The 12,291-nt window shown below is 41.1% G+C and overlaps 1 protein-coding gene across 3 annotated transcripts in view; it reads left to right on the forward strand.

Moving 5' to 3' along the window:
- The first annotated feature begins 8,387 nt into the window (after positions 1–8,387).
- IARS1 (isoleucyl-tRNA synthetase 1) overlaps positions 8,388–12,291 on the forward strand; it is a 98,471-nt gene continuing 94,567 nt past the window's right edge. For 2 of the 3 annotated variants that reach the window (XM_044451679.1, XM_044451681.1), the window contains exons 1-2: positions 8,388–8,491; positions 11,903–11,981. The gene's annotated coding sequence lies outside the window, so the exon portion shown is untranslated. Of the gene's footprint in view, positions 8,523–11,902; positions 11,982–12,291 lie in introns of all 3 variants that reach the window. The other variant, XM_044451680.1, reaches the window with a different exon arrangement.

Raw genomic sequence — 12,291 nt, forward strand, 5'->3', positions numbered from 1 at the left:
ATCGTTGAACCTGCACACAGCAGATTAATTTATGGCTTCCTAGCACATGTATATGCAATAAAACCAATATTTGTTTGAAATATTAGAATGATGGTATTGAAAAACTTCCCTTGCTATTATCGTGGATGACTTTGCAGACTATTTTTCCTCTTCATTAACTTGACTGTTGTGGGCAGTCTTTCTTGCCACCACTCTCACCTCACCCTTTGGGGCCTGCTTTCCCTTTAATATAATGGTGGATGCCTGGTTCAGCTATAGAAAACGATGAAACCCATTGTTCGGTATTTATAATTTGCCGAGAATGGCAAACTATGATTATGAACTGGCTAATCTTAGGTTGACGTTTATAATTGTTTGTAGTCTTGATAACTTCAGAGTTTTTAAAAGACTTTCAACGTTTAACTGTTGGATATATTTGAGCAAAGAAGAATTCACACCAATAGCTTGAAAATATTATGAAAGATGTTTAAATAAGTGAATTCAGAAGCAACTAGCCTGAAGTGCCTGAACCTGCCTAATCTTGGAAGCTAAACAGGGTGAGGCCTGGTTGATATCTGGATGGGTGACTTAATGTTGTGAACTGCCCAGAGAGATTCAGCTATGGGCAGTATACAAATGTAATTAGTGACAACAATGATATTAATAATAATATGAAAAAAACTCTTAAGCAAATACACACAGAGCAGAAAGCTTATACATCTCCACACCAAGACTTTGCAATAATGGCTCTAACCTTGACTGCACTGAGGAACCAGAGCCCTCTACTGGCCTTTCACTGGAAGCACAGGGAAGTGGCTCTAAAAATGCAATGCGAAATGCTTTCAGGTTTAGTAAGGTTTTGTTACTTAATGTTGAAATTCTTCTGAAAGTGTTACATTGTTTAACAGAAACACTCCTATTATAAGAGACTTGTGTGCACATCTTCTGTGCAGGCGCAGCTTTAGAACTTTGGTTCTGGGCCATTTTGGTAGTGTGACTTGGCAAGAGCTGCAACGGGCTGCTCTTGCCAGCAGCTCTATGGCTCTGGCCTGAGTACCACAAAGAGTTGTGTTTTCTGGTTTGGACAACACAAAAAGCAACCATGATATGGAGAAACACTAGAAACAGACTGTTACTTCTGTTCATGGTTTTCCAAAAGCAAATGTATCATGCTGAAATTCCACCACATGGGTTTGGATGTCAAGACAGACCAGAAAAGGTGAAAAACTGCCATTGCTTCTTGTCTTGTGCAAACCTGCCACTGTGTCTCACTGTGTTGCGTGAAGCCACTCACTGTCTTTTGTCCCCTACCCAATTTCTAAGCTAATTTTTAAAACTACATGGTACATTTGCCCTGAGGTATTTCAGTGCCAAGAGTCAGGTTCTTCAAGCAGACATCCAGAAAGTATAACCTCTTTTTCATAAAATGTTGCCTTATGAAGAAATCTGGAGGCCTTGAAATCTTGCACAGAGTTGACCTAATGAAGGGGTTACTCAACATGAATTATGGATAATTGTTCATTGGCCAATGCGATTTTTGTTTCCATTTTAATGAGGAAATTATATTTGCACTTGTCACTGTAGTGAGCACTGCTGCTTCAGCAGAGAGCAAAACAGCCAATGTAATTTAGAGGGCAAAATGTTGGATCTGAGCCAAGGTTATCTGTGCACCTGAGCTGAGAAGGTCACTATTTTGGCCTAATCTATCTGACAGGGCTGTTTGAAATAGAAAATGTAAAAGCTGCATCTGGCAAGGAGCATCAGCTTATTTTCTTTTAAATTAGATAATTCCCTTGGAGGAAGGGCACAAAGGTGAAAAGAATAGCTGCATTCTATTTCTAAGCTGCTTGTACTCTTTAGGCAATCTAGGGAAAACAGCAGCAAGCTCCTAATAAATCTTCTAGAAGTAAATGAACATTGAACCACAGATGATAAAGTATGAACCATTGTGCCGGAGAAGCACACTGCATTTGTCCCAGAGCAAACACACCACAAGCTACTCTAAGCCTGTGCTGATTTTACATAAAGGATAAAGTAATAATTGAAAAACACCTTATAAATCAGTTATAAAATTATGGCTGTACTTTTGCCCATCTTTGTCCCAAACATAGAATCTGCTCTTGTATATGAGCCTTCTGCAGAGTGTGTCCCCCCCACGCCCCCAAGCAACCCCAGAATTACAAAGCAGGCACCCGTGAGCCATTAATCTCACTCTGCCACTCTCTGCTAGCACCAAATATAGTTAGCGACACATAGAACTGAGCAAAGAATGGGTGTAGTTAATATGTTACCAGGCAAATTCTTTCCCAGTTCTTACATGCCCTGCCCTACTTCACAGCTCCCATCTCTTCCTAGGCCAGCCCTTTTGACCTCCCTTGCAGCAGCCCTGGCCCTTGCTGTCCATCCCAATTTCTGAAGTCCTGGAGAGGTTCTATACAGAGGGCTTAGCAAGCACAGCAGGTCTATCATGGTGAGCAGGAAAAGCTTTCAAGGGTGACCTTTCAGAAAGAGCAAGGTTCCCAGCCAGGGTTACAGACTTGCTCTTGGAGATTTGTGCAGTACTGTTATAGAAGAACAAATTACAAAACGTCCCTGTGCAATATGAGCATTTATTGTAGGTAAATATTACAATACTACGTATAACTCATAGTTAGTAAGCCATTCTTTACTGCAGTCTTGGGATTGCATTTCCATGGTGGCTTATCTTCCTTTTCTGCTTTCAGTAGGGAAAAAAATAGGAACCCAGCATCCTGACAGCAGAAATGAATCCCCTCCTTCAAGAGCAGGAGCCACAGGGCACCCCCAGAAAAAGAGGCGCAACTCCACACTTGAGGAAATGAGCTGTGGCTTTGGAAGGCCTGGGATTCTTTATCATAATTGCTGGTTCAAACAGATAGGCATTCCATCAATGGGTAGTGATTACTGCATGCAATGGCTGGCGTACGGAAGGAAAAGGAATCAAGGCAACTGTGGGTTGCTGTTTGCCATCATGCACGATACATACATTGTTTGTACCTTGTTACATATGTTATTAAGCAGGCATAAATATGTTGTAAAACTAGAGGAGTTGCTTACAAATTGCTGTAAGAGGGAACTAGTGTGGTGTAGTGGTTAAGAGTGTGGGAACAGGACTCAGGAGATCTGGGTTCTAGTCTCCATTCAGCCGTGGAGCTCACTGGGTGACTTTGGGCCAGTCGTAGCCCAACCTACATCACAGGGTTGATCTTGGGTTAAAATCAGGATCAAGATTATATTTATTTATTCGGCTTATTATCCCCTGAATCAGCCCAAAGGCCGTCTTACAATTCATATAAATGCTGCATCAAGTTCCTTGCAAGGAAAAAAGATGGGACATAATATAATAAATGAATAAAATCCAACACAGTCCCTTTTATAGCATCACTGACATGCATACAACATCTCCAGAGGAAATCAATTGCAATAGTTACCTGGTTACCTCCAAAGATGTCCTATGATCAGTAATAGTGCAGTCTTAATTGTGTCAGCTCAGAGAGAAGTCCTAATTAGTGCAATAGGACTTCTCATAGGAAAATATGGATAGGATTGATGCATAAGTGGATTGTATTTCAAAGCCTGGTGGGAGAGGTCACAAACCACAGGGCTGGTGCTTAGTTTCTAAAAGCAAAGGTGTTGGAGTTTGAACCTGGCTAGAATCAGGCTTTCTGATTCTACTTGTCATCCCAGATGGGTGGGGTAAAGATTTAGATAAACACTAGGAACTCTTTTTTAATTTAATATTTTAAAATTGTTTTCTTACAAGAAATAGAGTACAGAAAGAGAAAAAAATGTAAAGCAGAAATAAGAATGTCAAGGAATCTTACACAATTATAGAAATTCTGTCTTTCTGTTTATCAATAGTTTGTTGGAGCTTGCAAAAAAAAAATTCTTTAAACCAGTACATTTTCCAATTGCTTCCAGTAAATTATGAATGATCAATATTTTATGAGCTTAATTTTGTTCTGTATTGATTCAACTGCATATAGGAAAATTTCCATTTATCCTTAAATTCTTTGATTGGTCTTCTGTTCACAAAATTAGTTTTGCCATTACTGCATAGACAGTCAACTTATTTTTCAAATCTTCAATTGTTGGGCATTCTGCTGTTTTCCATTTCAAAGCAAGTATAATTCTTGCTGCAGTTATCATATATTTAAATAACTCTGACATAGTCTTTAAGAAAGTCTCTGGCATAATATTCAAAAGCATATTTTTAGCATTCATAGAAAAGTTAATTTTAAAAGTTTTTTGTATTTGCACATGTATCAGCTTCCAAAATCTTTTAATTCTCTCACAAGTCTACCATATATGGTAGCAAGTCCCATGTACTTTACATTTCCAACATCTTCCATTATAATTCTGTCCATTTTTTCTATATCTTTTGGGGTAATGTAGCACTGAAAAAACATCTTATACCAATTTTCTCTTCATGCTTGACTGGCTCTAAATTTAATGTCCTTCTTCCATAAAGTTTCCCATTGGTGGAGCATATTTTCTCTCTCAGGTTGTGTGTCCAAATTATCATACATTTCTTAGCTTCTTGTGTGGGAATGGCACTTGCTGACATTTCAAATGCTTCCAGGCTAAATCTTGGCACTTAAGTGTTAGGCACTGGAATCTGTTTTAAAAACTCTGGTTTAAATTAAACACTGCATATTGTATTCCACAACTACCATTCAAGACAATTGGACCAAGTAGCAAAACAAGAACTATTTTTTCTTATTTTACCACATACAGTGAAATATACTTTTCTGTAGTTCTGGAGATTACATTTCAATTAACAATTACATTTTCTAGAAACAGATGCTTTTGTTTATTTTCCATATCTTATATAATCGTATTCTTTTGCCCAGGCGTAGAACTGACAGTCACCCATAAGAAACTATGCAAGCATCCAAGACTGTTGTTTCACTGTGAGTGTGAAGCAAAGATCCCCGTCACGCAAAAATTCATGATCTTTTCAGTTCAGGCCTTCTTTTGTTTGGGAAAAAAGTATATCCTTTGTGAACAGTGAAACATTTAAAAAACAAGTTTTACTGCAAAGGCAAAACACAGTTCATAGTTATTATCTGCACACTGCAAGTAGGTGTGTCTAAATGCAAAGGCTGCAGGGAGGAAGTGCTCAATGGTTTGTGCATTCTTTCCACAGAATAATTATGCAGCACAGGTTGTTTGTAGAATCAACAGTGCACCAAACATCAGTCAGACTAATTGTTGTAAGCCGCCCCAGGCTTTTTGCGAATGGGGCGGCATAAAAATGGTTTAAATAAATAAATAAATAAATGTCCCAGAGTATCCCAGGGGACTCTGCTGCAGGGTTTGTCTTGTCTCCTCTCCCCAATGTGATTGCTCCCCTTTTATAGTCACTGTGGCTTTATTGCCCTGTTACTTTTTTGATATAACTTTTCACAATCTGTATTGATAGGCCCTTTGAAGTGCCCAAGTAGCACACTGCAGTGACAATCATGGGTTTGCCACCTAGGTTTTTTTTAAATTGTGGCCAAAATTTGCACAAATTTTAATTATTTTTCCCAATGCTAGTTTGAAGTTTCGCAAGCTTGCGACCCTATCACGAATGTGCAGCCTTGTGTCACCAATGCTCTGGATGGTGCTGCCTGTCAAAATACTATCTATGGACTTAGACAAAACAAGGCTGCAAATAGGATTTTGTTACTTTGCTTCTCATTTGCTTTGCCTCTAATTTTATCTATGTTATATTTTATTGTATTTTATCTGTGTGAGCCATCCTGAAGCTTTCATGACAGGATGGCATATAAATACTTTAAATAAATAAATAAAATAAATTTGACAGCAGTCAAGAGAAGAGACACTGTAAAGGAGAGTGAAAGGAACACGGTAAAGGGTGGTAAAAGGAGGTTGGACCTTCCCAATATGTTCCTCTAGTTTTTCTTTGGATCTGATTGCTCTCACTTTCATTTCCTGAAACCTTAGGTGCTCCAGAAAGTGGAAAAGCACAAAATACTCCATTTATGGGAGCATGAAGTTTTGACAGATGTTAAAATCCAAGCCTCTTTTTAAAGCAGGGTGTTCAACATGAATATTCATTTTTTTGTTTTTGTTTTTGGACACGCATCTATGCAGCCATAGGTTAAGAGGGTCTTGTTCCCCATACACAAACCACCCTGCAGGTTTGTATGACACAGCCACCCACCATTGCTCATAACAACCCATTATGGTTAGTTAGCCACAATGTGTTGCTGCGTCATGCAGCTCTGTCAGAGTCAGAGTCTTGCTGCTCTTTAAGGTAACATAAAATTCTTTGCTGGCTTGAGTTATGACAGTTTTGTCCTATGTAGTGCTGTTCACTGTTAATATGTCAGGGCAGAATTGGAGCTTGGGCTTAGAAAGGGTGGTTCACAACTACTCTACAGCATAGCCATTGTTATTATTCCTACATTTGTACATGTTGGAAAGAGCACTAAACCCAGCCATGTCGTTTCAAACAAACCTACAATGCAGTCCACTTTTAAATACAGTGTTATTTTATTATGTACATAGAAACACCTGCTTCACTTGGAATTTCTTCTAATATAGCACCCACAGACATTTCCTTTGATGACAGGTCTGCCTGCCTCTCCTAATTTTTCATTTTAAAAAACCTGGTCTGTATTAACATGAAGGAGTGTTTTCCAGTACCATATTTTTGGGGGTTCAAAAGAATGACTTTGTGCTTGGAAGCTTAGCCGCCCCCCCCATCCCAAATCTGGCTCTTCCACTGAGAATCTTACTTTTCAAGTTACTTTTCAATCTTACTGGTTTGCCTTCTAGGAAATAAGTGTTTTGTTTGGTAACTGGCCATGCCCATGTCAATAATGGGTCAGTCCACACACTCCATGGCACCCATTTTATTTATCAGAATTTTATCCTGCCCCATTAGCCATAAGGTTAATTTTGAGAACACATCCATGAATCCTTCTCAAGATGCTAAACATCCAGGAAGACCGAGGGTCTCATATACCCTGGGCCAATTTGTGTCTATCAACAGCTATTTAGTGAAGGGTGAACACACAGAGCAACAGTGATCAGACATCAGAGGAACTGTCAGACTCATTGTTCTAATATGAGCCAGTGTGGTGCGGTGGTTAAGAGCATGGGACTGGGACTCAGACAATCTGGGTTCGAGTCCCTGCTCAGCCATGGAGCCAACTGGGTGACTTTGGGCCAGTCACAGATGCTCAGCCCAACCTACCTCACAGGGTTGTTGTGAGGATAAGATGGAGGAGGAGATGTAAGCTGCCTTTGTAGGAAAAAGGCAGGATATAAATTGAAAAATAAATAAAATGTGAATTATGTAATGACAGTATCAAAATTTGAAGGATTTATTATTTATATTCCACTTCCCCCTTTTGTATGGAACCCAAGGCAAGCAGTCTTCTCTACATCTTTATCCACACAACAACCCTGTGAAGTAGGTTAGGCTGAGTCTACTGGCCCAAAGTAACCCCTTGAGCTGCATGGCTGAGGAGGGACAAAAACCCAAGTCCCAGCACAGCACGCTAATCAATGTCCAACAGTGAAGAACCTACTTTCCTTTGACAGGATGTTGCTATGCTCCATTTGCACTTAAAACTGGCAAGACCCTCTTGTTAGACCATTTGCATTTCTAATCTGAAGTCCAGGATTGTATGTCAGCTGCCTCTAAAGCTCGATCTGTTTTTAAAAGTTGAATTCTATGCAGCCGGCAGCGAGCTGACTTCAGAGCTTACTCCCAGGTAATTATGTGCAGGCCTGAACTCAGACGTCCCTCAAAACTCAATTGAGCGAGTTTATTAAAGATTTGTCTTCTTTCATTTTAAAGGTGGCGCGCCTAAGCAGTCTGTTAGCACCTCTAAATACAAATCATAAACGGGATCTCTTCACTGGGGGCTGGCTATTCTCCTAAGGATTTGCCTCGATGAACTCCTGCACTTAAAACTGAAGTGCCCCGACCATCAGGATTGCCAAGAATCCTGCAGAAGGCTCTCCGCCCCGCCCGTCGGGAGCGGCTCCGGGCGCCCAGCAAACCGACGGGGCCACGCCCGCGCCGAAGCCCTCTGCAGCTGCGACCGGGCGGCCTAGTTGTGAACTGAATAATAATGCCTCGCGCCACTCCGGCTTTCGCAACCCGAATGCAACGCTACGCCGCACTCCCCCCTGGCGAGGCCTTCTCCCTCATTCCAGAGCACAATGGAGATTGAGCCGGTGGGCGGGACTATCTAGGTTGCCTGCCTGTCTCCATCCTTCAGCCATTCATTCGCTTTCCAGTAGCCCTTGCCCGCCCTTGCACGATTTATGGTTGCTGGGAGACCCTCCTGCCCAATGGGAGGCCGCCTTATTTGCGACCTTTGTGTGGAGTGATCTGACCGGCTGCGGCGAGTGGGCGGAGTTTGCGCTTTCGCTCTTGCTGCTTAAACTTCCTGTCATGCTGTCTCTTGCTCTCGGGTTGCATCATTTCTAGCCGGTCGGCTCCCGCGGTTGTCGGGCCTACAGGCGGGTGAGTAGGTCGCCGTGTCCTGGAATGTCAGGTGTGTTGGGGATCGGGCCCCGGAGCAGCAGGGCTTGCTCTCTTCCGCCCCGATTATTAATGCTAGAAATGTTGGTCCTACGGCCCCTTCTAGTTCTCTGGCTGAATTGCTGTCGTTGAGGGGCTGGGTTGAAAGCGGCCAGTGAATTTCTTAAAAAGTCTCAGGACCTTCTCCAATATTTGAGGATGGGTTTATGTATTGGTAACCAGTGTAATAACCTATAATCGTCTCCTTTCAATGGCATTGATCCCATCTTATAGTTGAAGAAGATGCTTACTCCCCTCCTCCCTCCATACTATTATTGCATGGTAAAAGGCACACTAGCTTGTGCTTCTCAAGCTTGTACTCCACTTTGGTGATACGTTTGGTATCTGTCAAGTGTGGTGCGCTACATCCCATGTCATTCCCCAGATCCATATGGGGATCTGTTTTGCATCACATTTGGAGGGTACCAGATTGGGTTAGGCTGTTATATTATTTAAAAGATAATTGTTTAATTGTTTCAAATATCTTGATTTATGAGGTCTGAGCAACTTGTAGGCCAAGATTTCTGAAGGGCCACAATTCCCATTGCCCCATAAGTGTGGTTATACTAGCTAGAGGTGATGGGAGCTGTAGACCAAAACAGCTGGAGGACCACAAGGTGCCCACTGTTGCTTCATAGCTGTTTCTGTAGAAGCTGATTCAGTGGGGTATATGGTAGAGGGCATATTTTGACTGTTATGCTGCTTTTATCTGCATAAAAGCAAAAAGATTATCAGAAAGACACCCTTTTTGACTCTGATTGGCAAAAGCTTACCTAGACCTTACAAACTCCTACACAAGTTTCACTTTTGGATGTAGCAACAGCAGTATCACAATCAGGGATCTAGAAGACTGGTGCATCCTAGTGTAATATCAGAAGGTGTTTTTAGATGCATTGGATCAAATCAAGGGCCATCAGGCTTGCAAGTTCTCCTTTAAAAAAAAATCCTGTGATATACCAGTCAAAGCCTCATACAAAGGGCATGCAGTTACAATTAAGAGAGCTCCGAGTCCTCAGCCACACAAAAAATTCAGTTTGGGTTATCGCACACTTATTTCAGTGCTTTAATTTAGTGTAGGAAATGACATTTTCTTGCTGTCATTGTTAAATGGTTGGGAGTCGGAAATCTATGCTGATCTACTGCAATCGCTTAGAGAGCTACCAGGAAATCCCGATTTGGCTTCAGTTTGTCCCAGGATTATATATGCTATAGCATCAGTCATCCTCCCCTTTCCCAACTTTTAGTGCATTTCAGCGTATTGATCAGAGAGTTTTAGTTACTGAGTATAAAGAAATGAAATAAATGCATAATTGGAAAATGGCTGTAGTTTATCTCCTGTGCTTCGCATGGTACCTCTACCCCATAGAATTCTCTGCAAGCCATGCTCTAAGAAAGGGGATATTTTCCTTGGACTTCAGAAGAGCAAAACGGCTGCTAGGGATAATTGGTATTTGTGGAGCTGTGGTAGTGCAGCAGGAGCAAGCTTGTTCCGTTTCTATACTGCCCAAGGACTGAAGATCTCTGGACAGCTTGCATCCATTTAAACCTTAAAATACAGCATGATAAAAATGTTTAAAATGATAATATAAAACCCAAAATCAAACTTAACTGCAGTGTGAAAATTTAAAATACAGTAACTGATATTAAAATGAACCTTGGTATCCATATTAGGCAGTTATGTTCCTCATTCTTCTCTATCTGTTCCTGTATCAGCATGGAGGTGGTAGCCTTATACAAATAGTAATGGCCTTTATGCTCAGTTGTACTAAAGAGCCACACCCATAGCATAGGAATTGCCTCTTGTGACTCCCTTGCTATTCATACAGCTGGAGTACTGAACAGTGCCATTGCTTTGGCTTTTGCTGGATCCCCACATGTGCGCTTCTCCACCTCTACAATCCAGATCTATTAGCAGAAACCTTCAAAACTTCTTTTGCTGCAGCTGTTGCACGCATTTGCTGCTTCTATTGATTTTTCTTTTGTATTTATTTGTACCATCCTCTGACTGTCCATTCTCCTCACAAAAGGGCCAAGAAGGTGACTATCAACTTAAAGCAATGTAAAAATGTGAATATGCATTCTGTTGTCACTGCTGTGACCACTTATGCTATTGTAATCTTAGTTACTTCTACAGAAAATCATTTATCCTTATGACTTTCTCATTAAGGGCAAATAAAATTATGTAGAAGTTTGGAATCCCCTGAACTCTGAGGTGTCTGATCATTCAGTACAGAACAGGAAGACTAGTGGAAGTGATCTTTACCTCTGTCCTCCAGCCCTGTAGATTTCACTAGATGGGCTTTTTACCCCATTTAGTGAGGGTGTTTGAGAGATGCTAGAAGGAGGTTCAGGATATCCTGGTGTCTGCACTCCCTTCCCTTTTCTCCTGAGGTGAATTTTCTGAAGCTGGATGTGAGGGGGTGAGTGAGAGGACTGGATTCCCAACTGTTCCAGGGTTGGAGCACTGCCACCAGCCTCAGACACATTTTATGAGGAATCCTGTGGTCCCAGGGATCATTGCATCACTCTCTTACAGGCTCAGTGGCCCCGTTTGCATGTAATGACAACTCATGGATGGCTCACTACTTCAGCTTTGAATAAGTTTTCATCAGCAGCTTGGGAATACCATGTTATCATGGGTATTATGTCTGAAGTTAGAACCCTGTTTTTTGAGAGCTAAAAACAATCTGGTGTCTGAACCCATGGTTTGTAGTTGGGTTAACATTTTGGATTGTTTGCCCCTCAGCATTCCAGAGTTCAGGGCTCACATATTGCATCCAACAGCCCAGGGATTAAGGAATAAGTGAATACTTAAGGTGCAATCCTATGCAAATTTGACAGAAAAAAGGTATTCAATTCCCAGCATGCTCCAGCCAGCTACACTAGCTGGGATATTCTGGGAGTTGCATGTTCGGGCAGAAAAAAGTCCTACATCACATTGCATCCTTAGTCATTTTTCCAGCACCTTGGTCTATGAAATTGTATCTCTGTGCACAAAAGAAGCCGGTCAGGGTGTGTGTGTGAGAGAGCGAGCGAGGGCATGTTTATTCATCAGCTGGAGCAGGGATAGGTAGCTTGTGACCCATGAGTTGTTTTGTTTTACAGTTATCATCAGCTGTGGCCAGTGTAGCCAGTGCTGAGGGACTATGGGAATTGTAGGGCAGAAGAGCTGGAGGGCCGCAAGTAGCACACTGCTGGCGTTCGGTTTGTGGGAGAACACGCCTTTGAATTCAGTTAAGGTTGAACTCATTTATCTCAGCTGTGAAATTACGCACTGTAATATGTATTGGTCAGTATAATACTTAATATAGAAATGGTTTCAACATTCATTAATATTGTCTTTGTTTTTTGTAGGTTGGAAGATCACTGTTCTGTTGATAGAAACTGTGATACAACATCGATTTCCTCTGGATGTTCTTTTCTTTTAAAAGGAGTGAGTGACATAGCATTCATTAATGAATTGCAGGATACATGATTAATTACAACAAAATTCATATGCAAAGAGAACAAAAGGAATGTAATCTTATGGTACTCTTTCACTGATAAGCAAGATGACAAGTATAAGTTAGAAATGCAATTTAGAGCTGCCATCCTTTCATGCTAAAAGATTACTTGAATTTTAGACTTTTCTTTTGCATTAGAAGAAGCAATTAATTATATAACTTGGCCTTGGTTCCTATCATATATCCAGGAAGTAGCTTCACAATAATGTTTACCTTCTCTGATGTCGATTATCTAACCAT

The sequence above is a fragment of the Varanus komodoensis genome, unplaced genomic scaffold (assembly GCF_004798865.1).
Source record: "Varanus komodoensis strain SLA01 unplaced genomic scaffold, ASM479886v1 scaffold6_2, whole genome shotgun sequence".
Lineage (NCBI taxonomy): Eukaryota > Metazoa > Chordata > Lepidosauria > Squamata > Varanidae > Varanus > Varanus komodoensis.